Below are 7,675 nucleotides of genomic sequence, written 5' to 3'. Positions count from 1 at the left end.
GACCTAAATGCCCAAATCCCTCTGTATGTTAATACTTTAAGGGTTCTGCCATTTACTATATCAAACTGTTGCTTTATATTTTGTTACCACCCAGGTGAGGAGGACTGAATGGGCTCCCCTTGGTTAGCCCACTCAATTGTATGTAGAGAATACTTAAATTTCTTTCAGCTGGCAGCTATTTCACACTTCAATTAAAATATATGATAATTAAGGAGTATAATTAAGCATAGCAATATTAAAGAGCGAAATGCAACATTTTCTTGAGCGAAACAAAAAGAAATTTATTGCTAACTAATTCTGAGAAAAATAATAAGACATGACATTAAGCTTACACACAAACACAGGTATGAAGCTTAAATAAGAGGGAGTATCTGGTGTGAAAAGGATGATCAAGAATCGGCAGTTTCAGATGCAGACTCCTTAGAATTCTAGACATGTTTTAGCCTGAGCCCATGCTTGTTTAGTTGATCTCTTGTATCCTGAGAAACTTGTAAATATACTTGTGTTCTCAATTGATACATTTTCTTTCAATTTCCTTTATCACTGGGTAGTGTTTCTGGAGATAAGAGAAACAGGAAGAGAGAAGGCAAGTCTTCCAGTTCAGCTTTTGTGAATTCATTTTTTAAATATATATTACTGTGTCTGACTTCATTGTTTTCCTAAAGTGGATTATCTGCATGCAACTTTCTCTCCATCATGTCTCAGAAAGGTATAACTCAAACAGAGGTTGCAGACCTGAGTGACTGGTTTCAGTTATTTTGATGACATGTTAATTTCAGCTCAGACCAGGTCTTATTTATCGATGTTAAAAATCACACAACACCAGGTTATAGTCCAACAGGTTTAATTGGACGCACACTAGCTTTCGAAGCAACGCTCCTTCATCAGGTGATTGTCACAATCACCTGGTGAAGGAGCATCGCTCCGAAAGCTAGTGCTTCCAATTAAACCTGTTGGACTATAACCTGGTGCTGTGTGATTATTACCTTTGTACACCCCAGTCCAACACTGGCATCTCCAAATCATTATTTATCGATAGTTTCATAACCTGGCTGAACCTATGGCCATTTGATTACTGTGACCACCTTAAGTCAGTGTTTTCTTTTTGTTTAGAACTGTTGGAAGGTTCCAATAATTAAAAATCAGATAATGTAAGTCTAGAATTGATTGATAATTTTTACTACTATCATAATACCTTCCCACTATGAAGAACAATGTGAATGATATTTGTCTTTTTGTTTCTGTTGGGTGTTCCCTTACAACATCAGTATGAAATTACAATTAGGATGACAATGCATGCATGTTCTACATTCACTCCATCTTCATCCTAACCCGAGTTCAAAACTTACTGTGGAAAGGACAGCCTGGACATGTTCCCTATACTATGTCACCTTTCCAAGTTTTACCCATTTACTGCCAGTTCTATAATCCATGTTCTGGATTTGGATAGCTTCACAAATTTGATTTGTAGGAGACCAGTGGGTGATAATGGAATTCTTGCCTCCTCTGGGGTGTCTGGACTTACATTCTGCAGCTCACTCTCAATAAACTTTACATCGACTTGATTGGACTGGTTGAGGTTTCAGGCTGAGTTCTGTACCTTTGATCTGTGGTTTCAGCTGTGAAGTATTTTCTCTTTCCTTTTCCCTTGGAAAGGAGATTTTTCTACTTTCCCTGGAATACAACTGCCCTCAGATGAATCTTCTTCTCCAGTCATGATGTTTTCCAGCAGTAACCTCCAAAGTACACATCAATCTCAAACCAGGACACCAGACATGCAAAACAAGACCTGGGTTGCAATTGTTTTTTCTAAACACTTTCTCTTGTGTATTCCTGCAAGAAGAATATACAAACGTGACTTTCACCCCAAACCTGCTTTCTTTTACAAAATACAATGAAATAGCACATAAGAACAGGCCCTTCAGCACACCAAGCCAGTTCCTAACACATGTACTTATTTCGACCCGCTATTGCCCATACGCATTTTCTATATCTCTGATCACGTCCTCTTCATCCGTCTATCAAGATACACTTAAATGTTGCTAACGTGCCTGCTTCCATCACTTCCACTGGCACTACATTCCAGCCACCCACCACCCTTTGTGTGAAAATGTTTTCCCACACTACCCTTAAACTTTCCCTCTCTCACTTTGAACCTATGCCCTTTTGTAGCTGACCTTTCCTGGGACAAAGCCTTTGACTTTCCACCTTATCTATGCCTCTCACAATTTTGAAGAACTCTATCCAGTCGCCCCTCAGCCTCCATCTTTCTGGTGAAAACAATCCAAGTTTATCCAACCTCTTCTCATAACTAAAACCCTCCAGACCAGGCGACATCCTGGTAAACCTTCTCTACATCCTCCCCAAAGGGTAGTGTGGTGACCAGAACTCCACACAATGAGGCCGATCTAAAGTTTTATACAACTGTAACATACCTTACCAACTTTTACATACAATGCCCCTACTGATGAAGACAAGTGTGCTGCATGCCTTTTAGACTATCTTATCCACCTGTGTTGCCATTTTCAGGGATCTGTGGACCTGTATGCCCAGATCCTTCTGGATGTCAATTCTCCTAAGGGCTCTGTTATTTATTAGATAATTTGCATCTGAATTTGATCTTCCAAAATGCAAGACCTTGCATTTTCCAGATTAAACACTATCTGCCATTTTTCTGCCCAATCTGCCATACTTCTTCCCAAATTTACAATCTATCTATAACTACTATATCCTTTGACAATTCTTTTCACTATCTGCTACCAATTTGGTTTCATCCCCAAACTTATTAAATTTTCCTCCAGCTCATTTATATATATTACAACAACAAAGGTCCCAGCACAGATCCCTATGGAACACCACTGGTTACTGATCTCCATTCTGAAAAGCATCCTTCCACTTCTACTCACTGACTTCTATGACCAAGTAGTTTTATATCCATCTAGCCAGCTCACTCTGAATCCCATGAGACTCTGCCTTTTGTACCAGCCTGCCATAAGAACTTTACCTTATTAAAGTCCATGTGAGCAACATCTAGTGCCCTTCCGTCATCAATCATTTTTGCCACCTCCTCAAAAAACTCAGTCAAGTTGGTGACACATCACATTCAGCACACAATATTTCCTGTCTCTCAGTATCTTCTCCAACAGCTTCTCCACCACTGACATCAAGCTCACTGGCCTGTAACTACCTAAATTATCTATGTTTCCCTTCTTAAACAAAGGAACGACATTGGCTATTCTCCAGTCCTCTGGAACTTCGTCTGAGGCCATTTCCTCCCTTACTTCCGGATTGGATAGATCCTATCTGGCCCTGGGGATTTGTCAACGTGAATACATTTCAATACACCCAACACTTCCTCCTACATTATGTTGACCTTGCCCAATAGTATTCACACACCTTTCCCTAGCCTCAACATCCCTCATGTCCCTCTCTTCGGTGAATACCGATGTAAGTACTCATTAGGGATCTCACTCATTTCCTCTGGCTCCACCCATAACCTCCCTATTTTATCCTTGAGTGGCCTATTCTTTCTCTAACTACCGTCTTGCTCCTAATGTATGCATAAAATGCCCTGGGATTCTCCTTAACCCTGGTGGCCAAGGATGTTTCATATTCCATTTTAGCCCTCCTAAGTCCCCATTTGAGCTCTTTCATACTTTCTCTGTATTTTTTCAAAGACTTTGTCTGTTTTTAATGACTTAGACCTTAGGTTTTTTTTTGTGACGAAGCTGATAATTTCCCCTGTCGTCCAAGGTCCCTGAATTCTGCCATTCCTGTCCTTCATTTTCACTGAACCATGCCTGTCCTGCACTCTATCAATTGATCTTTAAAAGACTCCCACATGTCAGATGTAGATTTACACTCAAGCAGCCACTCCCAATCCATATTCTCCAATTCTTGCCTAATGTGGTTATAGTTGGCCTAGTTTAATACCTTCATCCAAGGTCCACTCTTGTCCTTATCCAGAAGTATCTGAAAACTTATGGAATTATGGTCATTACTCCCAAAATGTTCCTCCACTGAAACTTTCATCACCTGGCTGGGTTCATTTCCCAATACCAGGATCCAGTTTGGCCCCCTCCCTCATTGGTCTATCCACATATTGTTTCAAAAAACCTTGCTGGACACACCTAACAAATTTCTCCCCATGCCCCCAGACCTCTGGCACTAAGGGAGTCCCAGTCAATATGGGGGAAATTATAATCATCCACCACACCAATCCCATTATTTTCACATCTTTCCAGAATCTGATTACATATCTCTTCCTCTATTCCCCACTGGCAGCTGGGAGGTCTGCTATACAATCCCAGCATTGTGACTGCACCCTCCCATTCCTGAGCTCTACCCATAATGCCTCACTGCAAGATCCCTCCAGGGTGTCCTCCATCAACACAGCTGTGATATGCTTCCTTACTAGAAATGCAACTCCCCCACCACTTTTGCTTCCTCCTCTGTCTTGTCTAAAACATCGATATCCCGGAACATTAAGCTGTTAATCCTGTCTCTTTTTCAACTATGTTTTTGTGATAGCAATAACACCATAACTGTACACATTAACCCAGACTCTAGGTTCATCCATCTTACCTGTTATACATCTTGCATTGAAGCAAATACAGTCCAAGCTTTCAGTTCCGCTGAGCTCAGCAACCTCTCCCTGACTGCTCTTTCTCTTTGCTACGTTTATTTTATTTTGAATCATTTTGGAAATCTTATAGTCTAAATAAATACAAAAAAAAAACATGAGGAAGTAGAGTTTTATTTCAAGAGAGGACAAGAGAGGCAACTTTTTTACACAGAGAGTGGTTCATTTGACAATAGACAATAGGTGCAGGAGTAGGCCATTCTGCCCTTTGATCCTGCACCACCATTCAATATGATCATGGCTGATCATCCTTAATCAGTATCCTGTTCCTGCCTTATCTCCATAACCCTTGATTCCACTATCCTTGAGAGCTCTATCCAACTCTTTCTTAAATGAATCCAGAGGCTGGGCCTTCACTGCCCTTTGGGGCAGAACATTCCACACAGCCACCACTCTCTGGGTGAAGAAGTTTCTCTTCATCTCTGTCCTAAATGGTCTACCCCGTATTTTTAAGCTGTGTCCTCTGGTTCGGTACTCACCCATCAGCGGAAACATGTTTCCTGCTGCCAGAGTGTCCAATCCTTTAATAATTTTATATGTCTCAATCAGATCCCCTCTCAGTCTTCTAAACTCAAGGGTATACAAGCCCAGTCGCTCCAGTCTTTCAGCGTAAGGTAGTCCCGCCATTTCAGGAATTGAGCTCATGAACCTACTCTGCACTCCCTCAATAGCCAAAATATCTTTCCTCAAATTAGGAGACCAGAACTGCACACAATACTCCAGGTGTGGTCTCACCAGGGCCCTGTACAGCTGCAGAAGAATCTCTTTGCTTCTATACTCAATCCCTCTTGTTATGAAGGCCAGCATGCTATTAGCCTTCTTCACTACCTGCTGTACCTGCATGCTTACCTTCATTTACAGGTGCACAAGAACACCCAGATCTCTTTGTACTGCCCCTTTACTTAAATTGATTCCATTTAGATAGTAATCTGCTTTCCTGTTCTTGCCACCAAAGTGGATAACCATACATTTATCCACATTAAACTGCATCTGCCATGCATCTGACCATTCACCTAACCTGTCCAGGTCACCCTGTAATCTCCTAACATCCTCCTCACATTTCACCCTGCCACCCAGCTGAGTACCATCAGCAAATTTGCTAATGTTATTACTAATACCATCTTCTATATCATTAACATATATTGTAAAAAGCTGCGGTCCCAGCACTGATCCCTGCAGTCCCCCACTGGTCACTGCCTGCCATTCTGAAATGGAGCCGTTTATCACTACTCTTTGTTTCCTGTTTGCCCCCAATACCATGTGCCCTAATTTTGCTCACCAACCTCCTATGTGGGACTTTATCAAAAGCTTTCTGAAAGTCCAGGTACACTACATCTATACTGGATCTCCCTCGTCCATCTTCAGAGTTACATCCTCAAAAAATTCCAGAAGATTAGTCAAGCATGATTTCCCATTCATAAATCCATGCTGACTCTGACCTATCCTGTTACTGCTATCCAGATGTGTCGTAATTTCATCCTTTATAATAGACTCCAGCATCTTTCCCACCACTAAAGTCAGACTAACTGGTCTATAATTTCCTGATTTCTCTCTCCCACCTTTCTTAAAAAGTGGTGTAACATTATCCACCCTCCAATCCGCAGGAATTGATCCTGAATCTATCGAACTCTGGAAAATAATCACCAACGCATCCACGATTTCTCGAGCCACCTCCTTCAGTACACAGGGATGTAGACCATCAGGCCCCAGGGACTTATCAACCTTCAGACCTAACAGTCTCTCCAACACCAATTCCTGGCAAATATAAATTCTCTTAAGTTCTGGTCCTTCAGCCACTGTTACCTCAGGGAGATTGCTTGTGTCTTCTCCAGTGAACACAGATCTGAAGTAACAATTAAATTCTTTTGCCATTTCTTTATTCCCCACAATATATTCCCCTGTTTCTGTCTTCAAGGGCCCAATTTTAGTCTTAACCATTTTTTTCCCTTTCACATACCTAAAAAAGCTTTTACTATCCTCCTTTATATTTTTGGTCAGTTTACCTTCATACCTCATTTTTTTCTCTGTGTATTTCCTTCTTAGTAATCGTCTGTTGTTCTTTAAAAGCTTCCCAGTCCTCCATTTTCTCACCTATCTTTGCTATGTTATGCTTTTTCTCTTTTAACTTTATATGTTTCCTAACTTCCCTGGTCAGCCACGGCCGCCCATGCCTCCCACTAGAATCTTTCTTCCTTTTTGGAATGAACCGATCCTGTATCTTCTGCATTATACACAGAAATATCCGCCATTGTTCCTCCACTGTCATCTCTGCTAAGGTATTGCACCATTGAACTTTGGCCAGCTCCTCCCTCATAGCTCCATAGTTCCCTTTATTCAACAGAAATATTGTCACTTCTGACAATATTTGTGGAATTAACTGCCAGAGAAAGTGGTGGATGTTGGTACAGTTACAATGTTTAAAAGACATTTGGATAAGTTAATGTAAAGGAATGGTTTGGAAGGATATGGGCCAAACACAGGCAAGCAGGACTAGTTTAGTTTGGGAACATTGTTGGTATAAGCTGGTTGGATCGAAGGCTCGGTTTCCATGCTATATCACTCTTTGACTCTATGGCTACTGAGCTACAAAACAACCACAAAGATACGTTTCATAAGGATTCACTTTTGATTTTGTTGGGATCATTACATTTCTTAAAGATATAATTTATACATCTGTATATTTACCTTCTTCCCTGGCAGGGTTTGAATTCCCAGTTATTCCATTCTCTTCTTGGTTCCTGCAAGAAATCATGAAAATCAGCATTTATTTCCAATTAATGCAATGCATTCATTTAAACCATTGGGCCATAGTTATTGTCATAGAGTCATAGAGTCATAGAGTCGTAGAGTCATAGTCATAGAGATGTACAGCATGGAAGCAGACCCTTTGGTCCAACCCAATGGAGCAAGTGTGTCAACTACATTCTAAAGCACTTGCCCTGTTATTTCACTGACACATTGCTGGACTTTGTATGAATTCCTGATGAAGGGCTTATGCCTGAAATGTCAATTCTCCTGCTCCTCAGATGCTAC

The 7,675-nt window shown here is 41.0% G+C and overlaps 1 long non-coding RNA gene across 1 annotated transcript; it reads right to left on the bottom strand.

Moving 5' to 3' along the window:
* Nucleotides 1-1,358: 1,358 nt before the first annotated feature.
* Nucleotides 1,359-7,384, bottom strand: LOC132819393 (uncharacterized). Its single transcript, XR_009645075.1, has 3 exons — nt 7,328-7,384; nt 4,585-4,716; nt 1,359-1,833 (listed from the first exon to the last, which is right to left on the bottom strand). It is a non-coding gene; the product is annotated as an uncharacterized LOC132819393 (long non-coding RNA).
* Nucleotides 7,385-7,675: the final 291 nt, after the last annotated feature.

Source organism: Hemiscyllium ocellatum, chromosome 10 (assembly GCF_020745735.1).
Source record: "Hemiscyllium ocellatum isolate sHemOce1 chromosome 10, sHemOce1.pat.X.cur, whole genome shotgun sequence".
NCBI classification, from domain to species: Eukaryota; Metazoa; Chordata; class Chondrichthyes; order Orectolobiformes; family Hemiscylliidae; genus Hemiscyllium; species Hemiscyllium ocellatum.
This window is presented reverse-complemented; position numbering and strand designations above follow the sequence as displayed.